Source organism: Carlito syrichta, unplaced genomic scaffold, assembly GCF_000164805.1.
Source record: "Carlito syrichta isolate Samal-C Ts95f unplaced genomic scaffold, Tarsius_syrichta-2.0.1 Scaffold313468, whole genome shotgun sequence".
Taxonomy (NCBI): domain Eukaryota; kingdom Metazoa; phylum Chordata; class Mammalia; order Primates; family Tarsiidae; genus Carlito; species Carlito syrichta.
The window spans coordinates 281,899-301,171 of NW_007257564.1; the positions used below are offsets into that span (position 1 = coordinate 281,899).

A 19,273-nucleotide genomic window follows, 5' to 3' on the forward strand; every position below is an offset into this window, starting at 1 on the left:
CAAAAAAAAAAAAAAAAAAAATAGGTGTATTGCATCAAACAGAGAATACTTTGAAGGTGACTGAAGTTTAAACATGTAAGAATAAATACACAATTTTTTATAAATAAAAATGTATTTGGGTTCCTTCTCATATATGAATTATGGGTCCTGTTTTTAGAACTTAGGAAATAGCTGCTGTGTTCTTCTCTCAGGCAGAAACACACTACAGAATCCCGCATCTAGGTTTTGGGTTTTTTTGTCACCTACTGGCAGTAGGTGACAGGTAACAGAATTTGTTGTAAGATAAACCTGTAATTACTGTCATTTTCAGAGAGGGAAGCGTTGGTAATACAAAGGATCTATTAGGACTATAAAATAATATAAAAGTCAACCTCAGAGATAAACTCCTTGAGAATGGAACCTCTCTCTGTTAATTTCTTTATCCCTTACTGCACAACAACCTACCTATGGTAGGTACCAGTGAATAAGGAACAGTAGATTCCATGAATGAAACCAGGCATCATTCTACCTATATAACCATTTTATTTCTGTGTGAAATTTCCTTGTGTTGAATGATAGCTGATAGTGTCTAACCAAGGGCTAATCTTAGATAGAAAGCCATATTTTACATCTATTATTATTTCAGCAAGACAAAAACACAGAAATTGAGTGGGTGCTGGAACCCATCCATTATTTGCCCCCTGAAGATAAATGAAGTAGTTGAGAATAGTGCGATGCTGCCAGAATATGGTGGGAAAATTTGTACGTTGGCTTCCCACAATGTGGGTCTATGTTGGACCTATTTTGTGCTAAATTATTTTGTATTCCAGTCTCTAGGATGCCAGTGTTATAACATCTCTAAAGTGTAAAATTACTCCACCAAAATAATTCTGGGGAAAAAAAGTAATCCAATTAAATGTGCTCCCCGGAGAGAGCAGGATTTGTAACTGGTGAAGCTTCAGCAGTGATCAGTGAGAAGGAGGAAGCCAGGAGTGGGAGAGTGGTAGGGGCAATGCCAGGCTACCTTGGACCATACTCAGGTTGGTGACGATATGCCAAGGGTACAGTGTGATGGACAGGGAACGTCAGATTACAGATAGTGTCAGAGTTCCAGGGCCATCTGCCAGCTCTGAAGCTGCCTCCTGTCTAATAGCATTTATTAAGACTCAGGGAAGAAGGTCTGGCCACTGGGAGCTGAGGCCTGGCTGAAGGCCCAGACGAAGCGATGGGATGCAGGGAACATTATCGGAGTGCCCAGATGTCCCTCAGGTCCTGGCTATTAGGCTTCAGGAAGAAAAATCTATTTCAGACCTCACCCATTGATGGAGATCTGATTTTATATACACTGCCAGGCATGTTCAGGGCTGGTCCGGGCACTGGTAAGCAGAGCCTGCTGGAAGATAGGCTGTAGCTAGAGGGGAAGTGATGAGAGCTAGAAAAAGCAGGATCTAATGGACTCTCCCTAAACCTTTTGGTCAGCCTTAGGCATGTGACCTTCACCCTTTCAAAAATGATATCTCATTTCTAAAATGTCTTCCATCATCATGAAGACAGTCCCCAAATGATCTGGAGTCAAAATACTCTGTGATCAGTATACTTCCCAGTGTAATTTAGTCACTGCCAGGAAGAAGGGTGGGGAAAAAACAATTTTTCCATCACTGTACTTGCTGAACCCCAGGAGAAAAGTACAGGAAAATTGCACCTCATTTGTCAAACAGCAGTGATGCGACTGGTTGCCTTCCTACTGCAATTGCCCCTGTAATCTTCCTGTGAGACACAACATCCTCTAAGGAATGAGTTGGAACCTTGGTCCAGTGCAGAATTTATTAGAGCTGTGTCTTTTTTTAAATCTCTTAACATCTGGCAAATAGTGTAAGTTGTACATACACTAAATTTCCTCTGATTAAAAGTATTTAGGATTAATTAAGGTAAATTGATTCCTGAAAGTAAAAATCAGGCTTTTTAAAAAAATCATACTACTGAGCTATTTGATCATGATTATTTCAATCACAAAGGTAAATCTGAACCTTGGATAATTGCCTTATTAACCATCAAATATACTGCATTAAAAACTAACAAGTTGCATGCCACCCTCCAAAATGGAAGAAGACAAAAGCTACAGAATAATAAGCCAGAGTGACAAGGACAAAACAATGGGCCAGAAGCAATCCCCAAAGCATTTTTATTGGACAGTGTCAAAGACACCTGCCGAGGTGGTGACCTCACAAGCTTTGACCATGTCACCAAGATTTTGTCATGTGCATAGTAAAAAGCTGTAGTCTCTCTGTGCTGTGCAGAGCCACGTTCAGCCAATTTTTCTTCTTAGTTGTCCTTATGAAGACATAAGTCCCAACTGAGAACATTTTCCAAAAATATAAGGTCAAATTTTACCTCCTTCATTAAAAAAGAAAGCAGAATTTGCAATTTTATATTGATAAGATGAGGCAAAGGGTTGAACCCAAATTTTAAAGTTGTCTATCCATCCCAACTTGCACAATGGTATTTTCTAAAACTAAAAGAGCAGCAGTGTTCATCCCTGGTGTGGTCCCCATGAAAGTGTGCTTACCATGTATTTGCAGGCTCTCTTTCCAGTAACGTAATGCTTCTCAAAATAAGTAAATCAATACATACACTAACATATACAGCACAAAAATTGGACGATTTGTCCTTGGAACTCAGCTATGGAATAGGAAATAAAGCAGATTTGTTACTTAGGCATAAAATAAACTCTACTAACTTGCATCTGTTTATTACCTTCATTGTAAAAGGGTTAAAAAAGCAAAGTGTTATTGTTTTTGGAGAAATTATTTTTTTTTTAAATTTTATTTATCTTTTTTATTTTTTTTTGAGTTGGAGTCTCACTCTGTCGTCCAGACTGGAGTGCAGTGGCCACTCCTGGCCACCGCAGCCTTGTCCTGCTGGGATCCGGCAATCCTTCCGCCTCAGCCTTCCCAGTAGCCGGAATTACAGGCATGCACTACCACGCCCGGCTGATTTTTTAAAAAATTTATTGTAGAGATGAGGTCTCGCTGCACAGGTGGGTCTCAAACCCGCAGGCTCAGGCAGTCCACTCACCTCAGCCTCCCAAAGGCACAGGATTACAGGCTGAGCCACCGAGCCCGGCTATTATTATTATTAATTTTGAGTTGGAGTCTCACTCTTTGTTGCCCAGGCTGGAGTGCAGTGGCACACTCACAGCCACCGCAGCCTTGATGCTAGACTCAGGCAATCCCTCAACCTCAGCCTTCCAAATAGCTGGAACTATAGATGCATTCCACCATGCCCAGCTAGTTTTTGTGATTTACTGTAGAGACGAGGTCTCACCAAGTTTCCCAGACTGTTCTTGAATCCCCTGGGCTCAGGCAAACCTCTCACCTCGGCCTCCCAAAATGCTGGGATTACAGGCTGAGCCACTGCATCCAGCCAGAAATTCTTATATATCATCATCAAGGAAATAGAATTTAGAAAACTTTTTATGATTTTACTCTAAATTATAAAATTATAAATTATAAAATTAAGAGTAAAAGATTTATTGATTTACATTTTATTAATTCATGGTTTTTATTTCAGAGTGATTGGAGTGATGTTTAATTTTACTCAGCAAATCTTTTCTTTGTGGATCATAATGCAAGTATTAATAATGAAATAACATAAAAACAAAATTGTAAGAATAGTGTCTAAAAAGTTAAAATAGCCAAGGCAAAAGGATTACTTGAGCCTAGGAGTTCAAGATCAGCCTGGGCAGTGTAGCAAGACCTTGTCTCTAAAAACAAACAAAAGGGGGGAAAAAACTTAAAATAATAATTTGGTTTTGAACATCTTTAAGGTCTTTAGAAATAGCTCTTTACATATATATAGTAAACATGCCAAACAAAAGTTATTTTCTCTAACCTTTCAAGCAGGTTCCTCAAAGAAGTATTTTGGAGCAAACTGCTCACAGACTTTGAGTTACCCTCAAAACTTAAAAGTAGCACATTTATCCCCAATTCAGTCCATAATTTGATTGTTTTAGACTGGTCTTTTTCTTCTACTTAGTTTGATGATTGAGGTTTAACAACATAGCCAGGTAGATATATAAGCCTGAGCTTCTGCTGATTGAGATGCGTTTGTTTGAACATGTTGTGCCCTCATCATGGAATTGGTCCAGTGACTGGGTAAAGATGATGAGCACTGACCAACAGATGTTTATTAGGCAACACGGAAGATCATCTTGTAACACTGTGTTGCTGAGACTTTGATACAAGTTCATTTAACAAATTTTAATTGAACATGGATTTCTGTACCAGGTTTTATGTACCTACAGGCAAATAAAACAGACTTGGCACCTGACCTCATGTTCTCGTGGAGTCTGTAGTCTAGCTGGGAAGACAAGAACCAAACACATATGCAGACAAACACAGTTGTCCCTCAGTATCTGTAGGGATTGGTTCCAGGATTCCCCAAGGATACCAAAATCCACAGATGTTCAACTCCCATGGGTAAGATGGTATAGTAAAATTAGTCCAGCTGGGCTTGGTGGCTCAGCCTATAATCCCAGCACTTTGGGATACCAAGGCAAGTGGACAGCCTGAGCCCGCAGGTTTGAGATCAGCCTGGCCAACTTGGCGAGACCTGGTCTCTACCATAAATCAAAAATTAGCTAGGCGTGATAGCACTCACCTGTAGTTCTGGCTACGTGGAAGTCTGAGGTAGAAGGATCACTGGAGCCCAGTGTCAGAGCTGGGGTGGTCATGAGTGTGGCGCTACATTCCAGCCTGGGTGATGGAGTGAGATGCCAACTGGAAAAAAAAAAAAAAAGAATCAGCCCTCTATATCCATGGGTTTCTGTATCCCAAGGCTCAACAACATCAGATCAAAAATACAGTATTTGTGGGATATAAAACCAGAGGATACAGAGGGCCGACTTTTCATATTTGTGGCTTCTGCAGGGCTGATTATGGAACTTGAACATCCTTGGATTTTGGTGTCCAGGAGGATCCTGGAACCAATGCCCCCCCCACAGATACTGAGAGATAACTGTATTTGCATATAAGCTATGTACATCTTCCATATACTTTACATCATCTCTAGATGACTTACAACACCCAATGCAATGTAAATGCGCGTAAGTAGTTGTCATACTGTATTGTTCAGGAAATAATGACAAGAAAAAGTCTGTACATGTTCAGTACAGACATAACCATCCATTTTTAAAAATATTTTTATTTTCAAACCACGGTTGGTTTGAATCCACTGATATGGAACCCATGAATGCAGAAGGCCAACTGTAATCACAAATTGTGATTCAGAAGTACTCTGAAGGATAGGACATGAGGTACAATTGTGGAAAGACTTACTTTGAAGCAAATTTATAAATGGAGAGGTCTAGGTGAGCAACAGATTTTTTTTTTTTAGTAGAAAGGTTATATAGGCGCATTTTATTATTGTCTATTTACATATGTTTTTCCTTTAGTAAGTGCGTGTGTGGGCATCTATAGAGGAAACGGTGAAGACACCTCAGATGTCAGAAGCTGGAATTGGTGAGTGGCCAGTGCCAGTCACTCACCGTCATGCAGTGGTGGTGGTGCCCTCCTGTGTCGGCTCTGTGCCAGCAATGATGTGCCCATGCACCCTTCCGGTGTCTTGCACACAGTTTATGCTTATTCTGCTGACATCATTGTCTAGAAGTCAAGGTCATCTCCTCCTATACTAGAGCAAACAGCAGTGTGGGTTGGAGAGTGTGGCCTGGCCCACAACCTCCCAGGAGAAGTTCCAGGCGGTGATGCCTGCTGTTCCCAAACCCTGATGTCCCCGATAGTTCTCTTCCTCCAGGTATGGTCATTTTTCCTCTTGGAATGCTCTGGGTGCCTGTTTGCGGATGAAGGTGATAGTTACTGTTCAGGATGTGGAAGGAGCCAAGGGCTATCCCAGCCCACCTGATTCACAAGGAAATGAGGCATAAGACCCATATCTGATCTCCCAGCCTGGAAAGAACCTGCTCTCAGGGGAAGGTTCCTGCAGTCATTTCTCCCTCCAGGACCTAGTTTATGAGGTCCATCCCTGGATCTGTAACCTTCTGTCCAGGCAATGCAACAGAGATTGTGAGCTCCTTTGAGTGGTTCTTATTTCCTCCTCTTCATCCTATGTAGGCACTGGAAAATGCCCTCACCATGAATTTTACCTGTGTTACTGCTAATACAGCATTGATCTTTTTAAACTAAGACATCTGCATTTACATTATTGCCTGCAAATTGCAATAGTTGGGGCCATGAAAACATGAGAACTAGCCGGGCTCGGTGGCCCAACCTGTAATCCCATGCTTTGGGAGGCTGAGGTGAGTGGATTGCTTGAGCCCACGGGTTTGAGACCCACCTGGGCAACTTGGTGAGACCTCATCTCTACAATAAATCAAAAACTAACTGGGTGTGGTAGCTCACGCCTGTAGTTCCAGCTACTTGGAAGGCTGAGGTGGAAGGATCACCAGAGCCCAGCAGGTCTAGGCTGCGGTGGCCAGGAGTGGCAACTGCACTCCAGTCTGGGCGACAGAGTGAGACTCCAACTCAAAAAAAAAAAAAAAAAAAGGAAGAAAGAAAACATGAGAACTGGCAGCTTAGGAGGACCTGTGTTCTTTGGGTGGGGTGAGAGGTATGGTATTTACACATTTCATTAGGATTAGAGTAATCTTGGTTCTGCTCTGGATTTTGCCAAGAACTAGCTGAATTCCTCTGGCTGAGTCACCTAACTTTATTGAATCTCATTTTTCTCCTATGAGAGAATTAAGATGAGATCATCTCTGAGGTCCTGTTAGATTCTAAAAGGCAGTATGGACTCGTGAAAAAAATCTGAAGCCAGATTTTGTGAGGGTTCCAAATCCAGTTCTGTCACCTACCAGCTATGTATCTGAGTAAGTTTCTTAACCTCTCTGTGCATCCCTGTCCAAAACTGTAAGATAAGGGTTAATATAGTACCCACCACACAGTGTTATACGAATTCAATTAATCTAAGTACTTAGAACAGTGCCTGCCTCATGGTAAATACATAAGAAGTATTATGCTATTACTATTCCCTAACAAAAGGTCACTTCCTTTAAGGACCAGACTTTAACAGAGGCAGAATACTCGGGACACTGGAGTGAACATATAAACAGAATACCATGTGGGAACAAAGAATTTGCACTTCACAGTTTCCACCAAACCTCCCTTTGTTTCAGGCATGTCTTAAAGTTGCAATTTTTATTGCTGGAAGAAAGGCCAAACCATAGAATGCTTTATTTCCTACCCACAGGGTTCTTCCTTGGGACACACATAAGTGATTAAGCCCCTGGGTATGCGGTGTGTGCAGGATATTAAACTAGTGCTTACTTGATAGTGCTTTAACACCTGTAGCCAGGACAACGTGCTGGAGAAGAAAAATCATTACTAGGGATGCTGAAGGGTGAAATCCCTTAAGGCAATGAGTTTTTGTTCTTCATAAGCAATGTAATGAGACCTCATAAATTAAACTTGGAGAAGATTTTTCAAATTATGAACATATTCATTAAAAATATTATAAGCATGAACTTCAGCTGACTTCTGTCTGTTGTAGATATTCTGTTTTAATGAAGTGCATAGAGATTTGTAATAACCAGCATCATTTTCTCTTCATTTCTTAATGCACCCAGATCTCTAAAACTGTAACCTTTTTTTTCCTTTGTTCTACTTCCTTTAGCATTTTCTTCATATGTGGTACCACCTGGACTTATATATATTATGATAAATTGTTATTAAATGTTTAGTTAGTAAAGAAATAATGAGGCTTTATGAATATATCTTTTTCTCTGTGTGTATGTGTATGTGTAATCTTGTGACAGCTAAAACTCTGGACTTTTGCTACATACTACTCAGATTTGGTGATTTCGGACATAATCTAGGAGACTAAGCTTATGTTGAAAAAGAGAGAGGAACTACCTTTTCGGTGATAAACTAGGATAGTGTGGGTGGAAAGGAAATGACTTGGAGAATCTCATAAAATAGAATAACGTGGCTTTTTAGATAAAAGGAAAGGGAGGGGGAAAAAAGACAAGAAATTAAGTCTACTTAGAGAAAACTTCGTTCCCTGAAAATTTTCTGAGACCAGAACACTAGGATCTATCCTAAGTGTTCCTTGCTGTGAATGAATCTTTTTCTGGGGGGAGACTCCAAGTGGCTGTGACCAGCCAACTCCTCCCTTGCGTCTGACCCCCACTATCTGCCAGCTATCGAGCACTGTAGCTTTTACCTTAGAAAAGCAGGGGACAACATCTCTGACAGTTTTTACTGCACCTCCATTATCGCTAGCCTTGTGTCTTCCTCCCTGAAGCCTTTTCCCTGTCTTCTCCCTCCCTCTCCAAAAACTGTTCAGAAAGAGCTCAGTTTTTCCTAAAGAGCAAGAAACAAAAAAGTCTTTATGTGGGAGTCTGTTGAAGAAATAACGGACTCCTGCTTATAAAGGGCCCTTTCATTCTGTTTGCTGGTATGTGCTTCCTGAACAGCCGGGGGTGGGAAGTCTCAATGGAGTCTACTCAAAGACTGCAACTGCCAATTTCCAAGACCAAGGGGTGGGGGCGGAGGAGAAGGGGATACCTTGTGCATGGCGCTGTGTAGACACTTCCTGCAAAAGTTACTCAGAGCTGCCCCAGGAGCCTGTTTTTATACATGTCAACATACAGTTTGTTAGCAGGGCAGTTCTTTCTGGCAAATAAACTTTTAAAAATGACTTCCCATGTATAGGGTGGTTTTATTTTTCGCAAAATACCCTTATTCAAAAATAACAACTGAGCAGAGAAAATAATAGGCATTAGGCAGGAAATGGTTGGCACCTGTCTAAGGTTTCTCTCTGTTGGAGGCCCACAAAGTACTGCTGTGGTAATTCAACGTGTCGCCTTTCCTGTTGAAACATTCAAGATGTGCTCAGAGAGAGAGAGAACATTTCAAAGAGTGTTCCTTCTGGTTGTAGGTCTTAAGTTGGAATTACGTAGTTGCAATCAGGCTTCCAGAAAGTTTGAATTTTGAAAATGAACTGTGGCGATAAAGAGAGAGTTGGGGTAACCTTTCTTGAAACTGAAATTGAACGGTTAGTTTCACTTTTCCCCAGACATACACAAATATATATGAATATGTATTTATATTTTTCCATTCAGCGTTGGTAAATTTTTTTTGAGTCGGAGTCTCAGTCTGTCATGCAGACTGGAGTGCAGTGGCACACCACGGCCACTGCAGCCTTGACCTGCTAGGCTCAGGTGATCCTTCCACCTCAGCCTTCCAAGTAGCCGGAACTACAGGTGCACAACACCACACCCGCTAATATTTTACTTTATTGTAGAGATGAGGTCTTGCCAAGTTGCCCAGTCTGGTCTTGAACCCCTGGGCTCAAACAATCTTTTCACCTTGGCCTTCCAAAGTGCTGAGACTATAGGGTGGAGCCACCGCGCCCGGCCTAGCACACACTCGCACATCTGATTTAGATTTAAATGAAAAGACATTTATTTGGCAGACTTCAAATGGATTTCATACCACCTTAGCACCTTCTTAAACTGGGAAATCACAACCATGTGCCAAGATTAATATGGTAAAAGTTTCACTTTACTATGTTAAAAAAAGTATACTAAAGTAAACATGGACTAAAATGCAAAATGTATATAACTTTAAGATAAAAATGGAACACAGCCCTTGCTTGTGACAAGAAAGTCTCCCAGACTCCCCAGGGTTAGGGTGGCCTCTTCCCTCTCAGCCTCAGCAGACTCTGAGACACATCAGCTTAGGGCTGGTCATGGGGGTACAGGAATGGCCTCAAAGATGAGAAAGTTTCTCTGCTTAAAGATACCCAAATCCCTACTCTCTACCCCCACTTTCATTCTCTAATTACAAAATCATTTTACTTTTCAGGCTTCTCTTTTTAAATGCATATGTCTCTTGATAGGTTTATGCTATTGGTCATTCACATTTTGACTTGAATTTCTTTAACACTAGCTTTCTGTTGCAGTTGGCTCTATAGACCAAATTAGAAGCTTTGGGTTCCTAACCCAAGTCACTTAACAGTTTTGTGGACTAAAGCAAGCCAGTTAACTAATTTATTTGGGCCCCGGTTTTCTAATATAAAACTAGGAATGATGACACCTGCTTAGACATCACAGAATAGCAATGAAGTCAAAATGGCATAAAGTACATGGACGACCTCTATTAAATTATGAAGTACTATTTAAATATCAGTCATCATCACTTCTAATCATTTTAGTTCGGATTAGTAGCACATCACCATGGTTATTAATTTGTTTGAGTTGACATGAGTTAATAGGGAAGAAAGGTAAGGGGAGAGGTAATTTTGAAAAGTTTAGGAAGACTGAGCCTACAGATGTTACCTTAGTGAGGGACTTTGCATTTGAGTACTGCGGTCAGATGGGAAAGGAAATAGAAAGAAAGTAAACATGAGAACAAACTTCTGCTCTGCAATTCAACAGAAGAACCTTGAGGTAGAAACAGCCCTTAGCAACCTATGTTGCTGTAAAGTCCATGATTAGATTAATCTTAAATTGTTAAACCACCCCACGACACGGACTACAGAGTTCTGAATATAATATTCGTCAAAGCAAAGATCTATCAAAAGTGTGAATAATTGAATGTAAACACTGGTCTAACTTAGCATTCAAAATATATAATTCCCTTGTCTACTTCTGACTTGTGTTCATCACCTAGTAATAGACAGTAGTTGTTAAGCTTGTACTATGCATGCAGTGCTATTCTAAGCTCTGTCTGTGAAGTCTTATTTTATCCTCACAGGAATCCTAAGTATATTCTTCAACAGCCCCATCTTATAATAAATTCAAAATTACAACTAGATAGGAGAAATAAGTTCTAGTGTTATATGCACTGTAGGGTGGCAATAGTTAGCAATTATTTATTCTGTATTGTCAAATAGCTACAAGAGAGGATTTTGTTTTTGTTTTTGTTTTGAGTTGGAGTCTCACTCTGTCGCCCAGACTGGAGTGCAGTGGCCGCTCCCGGCCACCGCAGCCTCGACCTGCTGGACTCCGGCGATCCTTCCGCCTCAGCCTTCCGAGTAGCCGGAATTATAGGCATGCACTACCACGCCCGGCTGATTTTTTGATTTATTGTAGAGATGAGGTCTCGCCGCCCAGGCGGGTCTCAAACCCATGGGCTCAGGCAATCCACTCACCTCAGCCTCCCAAAGGCGTGGGATTACAGGCTGAGCCACGGAGCCCGGCTTTTGATTTTGAATGTTCACAATGCAAATAAATGATAAATGTGCAAGGCAATGAATATGCTAATTACCCTGATTTGATGAACTACATATTGTATACATATATCAAAATATCACTGAGGCTCCCATAGATATGTGCAAAGATTACATGTCAATTAAAATTTTTTAAATGCTCCCATTTTACAGTTGAGATGGGAGACTGCATTTTTAAGTCACTTGACCATTTAATATATGACAGAGGGTCCGATGGAAACCAGGTGATCTGGCAGTCAACCTGGGTAGATTCTGCACCTTTTTATGGCACCTCCTCTCAACTGATGGTGTAGCCATTGTAGGTAAATGTTATAAAATGCTCAGAAGACAGGAAGCGCTCAGAATCTGCTGAAAACCAGAGGACACTCCCTTCTTGAGGCCTGCTGCTCAGTTTCTCTTGTGCAAGAGTTGACATTGAAGTCTTAAATATACTTGGAGGTGTGGATGAAGTAGGGCCAAAGAGAAAAGGGCTCTAAGGAAGTGATCAATTGTGTTTTGTTTCATTTTTTTAAACTGAATAAGTCTGAAAAGAATAGAGGTCCAGGGACATTGAGAAAGTACAGTATCCATTTTTTAAAGTGTCTGTTTTTTTATAGTAGTGGTATTTTGTGAGTTCTCCATCTGATATTGTCGTTTTGCTGACTTCCAAAATCTCCTGAAATCACCAGTTTGACATTATGTTTGCTTCGAACACCAGACTTCACCAAGGCACATTTAAGCTTAATAGTAGATTTTAGATCTTAACTTAAAAAAAAAAAACCCACCTCTTCCCTTCTAAACAAGTCATCGAAATTACAGAGGCAAAGGTAGAGTCATATGTAAGAAGAAAAAGCAGAAGGTTTATATCTGCCTGTGGAATGAGCTTCAGACCAATGTTTTCAGGGGTAGTTGAGGGTTGAAGGGCAGAAACGTAGGCCACCCGTTTGGTGCGCAGCATGCCACAAGAGACTCAAAATGACCATTGACACGTGAGAATGGTGGTTCCAACACTTTCCCACTGAAATGTCTGATTTTTTGAAGAACTAGTTTTACTACCCTTTACCAACTGCTTTTTTTTTTCTTTTTTTTGAGTTGGAGTCTCACTCTGTCGCCCAGGCTGGAGTGCAGTGGCACACTCACGGTCACCCCAGCGTTGATCTGCTGGGCTCCAGCGATCCTTCTGCCTCAGCCCTCCAAGTAGCTGGAACTACAGGCCTGCGCTACTACGCCCGGCTAATGTTTGATTTATTGTAGAGTCGCTGTCTCGCCAAGTTGCCTGGCCCGGTCTCGAACCCACAGGCTCAGGCAATCCACTCACCTCGGCCCACCAAAGTGCTGGGATTACAGGCTGAGCCACTGAGCCTGTAATCCCAGCACTTTTCTTTTAAAGTCTTAATAAAAAATAGACTGATAATAATAGTTTAGGTTTCAAAATCACTAAAGACAGTAATCTTTTTGAAAAAATACTGCATATAGGTGCCAGATATTTGCATTTCTCTATTTTCAGGCTCATTCACCTATGACCTGATCAATAATGTAAGCAAGAGACTCAGTAGGCTGAGGCGCAAGGATTGCCTGAGCCCAGAAAGTTGAGGCTGTGGCGAGCCATCAGCGTGCCACACTGCACTCCAGCCTGGGTGACAGAGTGAGACCCCAACTCAAAAAAATAAAAATAAAAATAAATAAATAATTTGTGCAGTAGCATGAGTACCTTTACCTTAAAGTCTTCATCCATCAGGAAGAGGTCGCCCTTGAAGGCAGATGCTGTGGTCCGAACTGAGGTGACTTGCTGAATGCACGTCAGCTGGTTCCTTTTCTTGGGCTGCTGATTAGTAGAAGCCTTTCTTCTTTCTCATGTTTTTTCTGCTCTGACTATTAGCAGTTCCATTTGTTCAGATAATTTTATTTACGTGGATAGTCCGTCCAGCAACATGAGAAACATTTTGTCTGCGATCAAATTTCTATTGCTTATCGGGAGCTGAAGTCATTTTGAATTACAGTCACTACACTTATTTATTCTGATCCTATTCTCCAATTTAAAAGTACTACAATTCTCAAAATTTAGATCTTCTTTTGTAAGTCAGAATCTCCAGTTCATTTAAGACCCAGCTGCCATTGGGTGAATTACAGTAAACAACAGTATTCAACTCATAAGTGGAACCTGAATATTTATCACAAAAGCACAAGGGAGGGATCACCATTGAGGGACACTACTGGAGGTGGGGGGGTGAGGAGGCGGGGGGACATAACTACACAAAGGATACCTGGTCCTAAACCAGGGGAAATGAGGACCAGCTGGAGGTCCAAACTTCACCTACACAGAGATTACTTACGTACCTAATCATGACTTGTACCCTACAACTTTATAAGATAAAGTAAAAAAACAAACAAACAAAAACAGTAGACCTCCAAAATCAGGCAGATCCTAGTCTTTCTGTCATTGGTTCAAATTGTGGTTCCAGTCTATCTCTATCAGGTGGCCAAGGATCAAATATCAAATTTGTGTCTAAAGTTAAGGACATGGTCAGATGCAGTGGCTCATGCCTGTAATATCAGTACTTTGGGAGGCCTAGGCAGGAAGATCACTTGAATTTAAGAGTTCAAGATCAGTCTGGGCAACACAGTGAGACCCTGTCTCTAAATAATAATAATAAATAAACTAAACCTAGGGAGAACTGTTGATATCTTTGTTTTCAAACTCCTCTGTCTTTCTCACTATCACTTGAACCATTGTGTCTGACTTTATAAGACCCGAAAAATCACATTCTGCTGGTACACTGAAGGAGTGCACTGAGCTTTGTATTTATTCACTAGAGAAAAACTCTTACTTAATCTAACAGATCACCATATTTCACATTAGTATTATACATTTTTCTTCCTCTCTAAAAAAAAAAATGGGTTAGAGTGCCTCCTCCCAGGTGCTTCCACTACCCTGGGCTTTCTCCTATCTGAGTCCAATCCACACCATATTTAAATTGCCTATTTATGGGTCTGTTTTTACCTTAAGAGTGTAAGCTCCTTGAAAATGGGGGCTGCACACTAGTCCTTATTCCATCCCTTGCTCCAAAAACTCTGTGGCACATTAAGTAGTCAAGTCTGAACTCTCTTGATGACACTGAGATTTGAAAGAAAAGCAGTCCCAGAAGACTGGCAGAAAAGTTCTATTCAATTGCCCAGTTTGATTTAATAAGGCCACCTAGATGTGTAGAAATAAAGAACTGTTATGAAAAGGAAGGCTGCAGGTTTTTAGAACTTGTGTTGTATTTTGCAAACAAGAAGAAAGGATGAACCAACCCCCTTTTGTAATTAGAATCCTGAGGTTTCTGTTGTGACACCAGAATACTTAGTGGAAATACTAAGTCTCCGCAGCAGTCCCTGTGGGGTGTTTGCCTTTTTTCAGCCTGTGTACCATCACAGTGATGTGTGGGAATGGAACCACAGCCCATTATAAATGATACACTTTCTTTGTTCTCACCAAAATGTAACTTTGGGACGTTTAAAAGACTTTATTCTTAAAAGGTTCTGTTCTGACATGTATGTATTTGTGAAATGCAGGAGTAAGAAGCATTGCCCAAGCCAGTGGGATTCCTGATCTTAGGGTTTGTAGGACCAGATGGTAGAAATGTCAGATGACCCTGTCATGTTAAAGTATTTATGAGACCACTGAAAAAAATTGCCTAATTAGAAGTCACCTCGGTGACAAGCCCAGCAAATAACCTGGCATAGATACAGGGCTGTTTGGGTTCTTTTCCAGCTTTTCCAAATAGCTGTTGTAATGGGGCCACTGACCATTTCCGTTCATCCCTCACCTGTCTACCCTGGGTGGTGGGTGCAGTTCAAATCTGCATGACTCATCTAACATTTACTGAAGAAGTGAAAAGAGTGTGAGGATGCTGAGAACTGAGAGTCACTAGGTAACCTTACAGGACACACGGGGTTTCCAGAATGAGTATTCATACATCACAGAACCTTCTAGCAGTTGCTGCAAAATTTGCTCCTCCAAGCAAGGAAAAAGGCAAAGACAAAATACCAGGCATTAGCCATAAACATAAGCCTTAGGTACCTAGAGCCAAAAACGATGGGAGGAACACAGGGTTAATGAATAGATGAGTGTTCAAACTAAGAGTGATATCTACCTCTCCTTCCTACTCAGTTTTTCGTTTAATTTTCATGAAAATCCTTAGGATAAGACTGAATCAATTTGCCGAAGGAATTTCTTGATCCGTCTGTGCTTGGTCAGCTGGAAAATGAAAGGAGATATGTGACCGACGTTAAGAGGCCAGCAGTAGACATTGACGCAAGTTAATCCGATGACAGTTTGACAGATAAATGAAAATGTTTACAGGTGATTCCGTGTCTCTGGAAAACTATTTGCTAGGATGACATTATCTGTTCTTGCCAGCCAGAAGAAAATGTATCACCATAATTTTAAATTCACTGGTAGTGAAAGCATCTATCTCTAGAAATTCCAGATTATGTTTCTATACCAATCCACCACCACCCCTTCTCTGTGAAGTGGCCCATTTGTTCTTAGCCATAACCTGTGTGACACTGTGAATAACTGAGCCAGGGAATGATGTTCTAGCCAGGTCTGTGTTGGTCTTCTGGGTTTTTTTGTGTGTGTTTCCTTTGGCGTATTGGGCTGATGCACTGTACAAATATAGTCACAACACGCTCATTCCTCTTAGCAGAGTCTGCTTTGCTTCATTCCAGGACCACAAAAGTCTTGTCCAGCTCATCCTGCTGTGTTTCTTGGTGATGGGGGACATAGTAACCGGGACCCTGACTTATCTGTACTCACTATAACAAAATGATTCCAGATGTGAGCTCTATCCTTGGCCCTACTTTATAGAGGAAACTAGTCATTTTCACAGAAAAGACCTGGCATAAAAAATTATACTGATTCCTGGGGTTTTTTTAGTACAAGTAACAATTCTCAGAGACATGGGAATCAGCTTCTGGTTACCATGTTTGACCTTGGTCAGGTCACCTGATCTCTCCATTGTCTCTTCATCTGCAGAATCTGTGTCTGGTTTGCCTCAGAAGTGTTTCCCCAAACAGAGGAAAATACAGTGTGTCATTGAAGGTAACCTTTCACTATTATACTTAGCATTCTATATTGATGGCCTAAAAACTAAATGGAACAAATAAGCCCCAGAAGAAGCCCTTAGAAGTTACCATCAAATCCCCTGTCCTGCAGGTAAGAGTGATGTTTAGAGTCCAAGGGAAAACCTATTTTAAAGCTAACTTTCGGTAAGCTCTTTTAAAGTTTCAAAGTGCCAAACCTCTCAAGGCCCATTTACAAAAGATTAGTAGAAGCAAACCCTCTTTGGACAAAGGTATTATGTGTGTTTCATTCATTCACTCCTTCATTCCTTCCCTCATTCATACATATTACAAATAGTTACTGAAATGAAAACTGTTATTCATTCTACTATGAGCCAGGCACTATTCTAGGTACCAGTGCTCCCAGCAATATTTTAGTGGACAGTACACGTAATAAAAAAAATTTAAGGTAAAATATATGCTAGGTGGTAGTAAATACCAAGAAAGACCATAAAGCAGGGGAAAGGAGATGAGAGATGCAAGAAGAAGGGGTGTTTTTTTAGACAGGAAGGAGGGAAGGTCTCTAAGGTGATGTTTGAGCAGACACCTATAAGGAAATGAACTGAAAGAACATTCCAAACAGAGGGATCAGGAAGTGCAAAGGCCCTGGGATAGGAGCAAGCTTGCATATTCAAAAAACAGCAAAGAGACACTGTAGCCGTACTGCAGTGAGCAAGAAAAGACTAGTGGAAGAGGAAGTCGGAGAGATGCCCATGGACCTTGTCATTCAGAGCTTAAAGAACACTTAATTTTTTATTTTTATTTACTTATTTATTTATTTTTGAGTCAGGGTCTCACTCTGTCACCTAGGCTGGAGTGCAGTGGCACAATCATGGCTTACTGCAGCCTCGACCTCCTGGGTTCAGGTGATCCTTCCACCTCAGCCTCCTGAGTAACTGAGACGACAGGTGTATGTCACTACTCCCAGCTAATTTTTTTATTTTTTAAAAATAAAAACAAGGTCTCTCTATGTTGCCTAGGCTAGTCTTGGAGGTCATTTAAAGGATTTGTGCTTTTATTCCAAGTGCAATGGGAAGCCATTGGAGAATTATGAGCAGAAGACTGACATCATTCTGATATATCTTTAAAAGGAATGCACCAGTTGCTGCTGAATGAAGAACAGACTGGAAGATGCAAGGGCAGCATCAGGGAAGGCAGGGTGCTGCTGAAATGCCTGAGCAAGAAATAAAGGTGGCTAGGCCAGTATGGTAGCAGTAGAAGTGAGGAGACATTGGATTCTGGATATGTTTTGAAGGAGGAGTCCGGGGATTTGCCGGTAGATTAGAGGTGAGACGTAAAGCAAAGAAGCAGCAGCAAGAACACCATTAACGTTTTGTATCTGAGCAACTAGAAGAATGGAACTGCTATGGACTGCTGTGGGAAGGACTGCAGGAAGAGCAGGTTTGGAGTAGGAAAATTAAGAGTTTGGCTTGGCGTATGTCAGGTGGGAAGTGCCCACTCACATGGAGAGTGTGAGTAGATAATTGGATACATGGGTCTGGAGATCAAAGGCAAGATTGGTGACCAAGATATAAAATTAAGGGACACATACAAAGAAAGGGTATTTACAACCATGGAAGTGAATGAGATCACCAAGGGGGAACAAGTGCTGACATAGAAGAGTACAGTACAAATGCTCTGAGACCTGGGGTCAGGGAAAGGTTTAAAACCAAGGAAGGAGATTGAGAGGGAACTGACAGGAAAAATACAAACCCAGAAAGAGAGAAAATAACAAGTGTTGGCGAGGGCATAGAGAAATGGGAACTCTTGTGCACTGTTGGTAGAAATGTAAAATGGTGTAACTACTATAGAAAATAACATGGAGTTTCCTAAAAAAAAAAAAAAAAAAATTGAAATAGAACTACTGTATAATCCAGCAATTCCACTTCTGGAATTGATATATCCAAAAGAATTGAAAGCAGGATTTTGAGGAGATATTTGTACACCCACATTCACTGCAGCATTATTCCCAGAAGGTAGAAGCGACCCATGTCCATCAGTGGATGAATGGATAAAGAAAAGGTGGTATACACATGCATTGGATCATTACTTAACCCTAAAAAAGAAGGAAATATTGTCATATGCTAGAACATGGATGAACCTTATAGACATTATGCTAAGTGAAATAAGCCAGTCACAAAAAAAACAAATCTTGAATGATTCCACTTACATGAGGTATCCAAAGTTGTCAAACTCATAGAAATAGGAAACAGAATTGGTAAAGGAATCAAAAAGAAGCACTGTTGAAGTTGAGTAAAGAAAGTACTTAAGAAAAATGAAGAAATCCACTGTGTTGAATGCTGCTAGGAGTTTGTCATAGCCTAAATAATGATTTTTAAAGATATCAGGTCCTAATCCCTTGAATCAATAAATGTCACCTATAAGGGAAAAGGCTCTTTACAGATGGAATTAAGCCCTGGACATGGAGTGGTTATCGTAGATTATCCTGGTGGGCTTTACATCTGATCATAGGTATCCTTAGAGAGGCAGAGGGAGAGGACAGGCAGAAGAAGTGAAGGCCATGTGACCACAGAAGCAGAGATTGGAGTGATGTGACCACAAGTCAAGGAGTGCTGGCAGCTGTCAGAAGCTGGAAGAGGCAAGAAATGGATCCTTCCCCACAGCCTCTGGAGGGAGGGTGGTCTTGCTGGCACCTTCATATTGAAACTAATTTCAAACTTCTAGCCTCCAGAACCGTCAGAGAATAAATTTCTGCTATTTGAAGCCATCAGGTTTGTGAGAATTTGATACCGCAGCCACAGCAAACCAAGACAGAGGTCAAATACGGTTAGGACTGAGATGTGACTATTGGATTTAGCAAACTGAAAACTGGGCCTACTGGTAGCTTGGACTAATGTAGTTTCAGTAGAGTAGTGGAGGAACAGGGTAGATAAAAAGAAAGAATTGGAGAAGATGCAGCAAGGACTGACAACTCTTTCAAGTTGTCTGTAAAGGAAAGCCA

At 41.0% G+C, this 19,273-nt stretch overlaps 1 protein-coding gene across 2 annotated transcripts in view; it reads left to right on the top strand.

The window, feature by feature from the left end:
- The window catches only part of GNG2 (G protein subunit gamma 2), a 125,402-nt gene that overhangs the window by 67,555 nt on the left and 38,574 nt on the right, over nucleotides 1-19,273 (top strand). Inside the window, exon 2 of one of the 2 annotated variants that reach the window (XM_008070512.2) lies at nucleotides 16,226-16,291. The exons of the other annotated variant lie outside the window; for it this stretch is intronic. The gene's annotated coding sequence lies outside the window, so the exon portion shown is untranslated. The remainder of the gene's footprint in view (nucleotides 1-16,225; nucleotides 16,292-19,273) is intronic. 2 annotated transcript variants of the gene reach the window in all.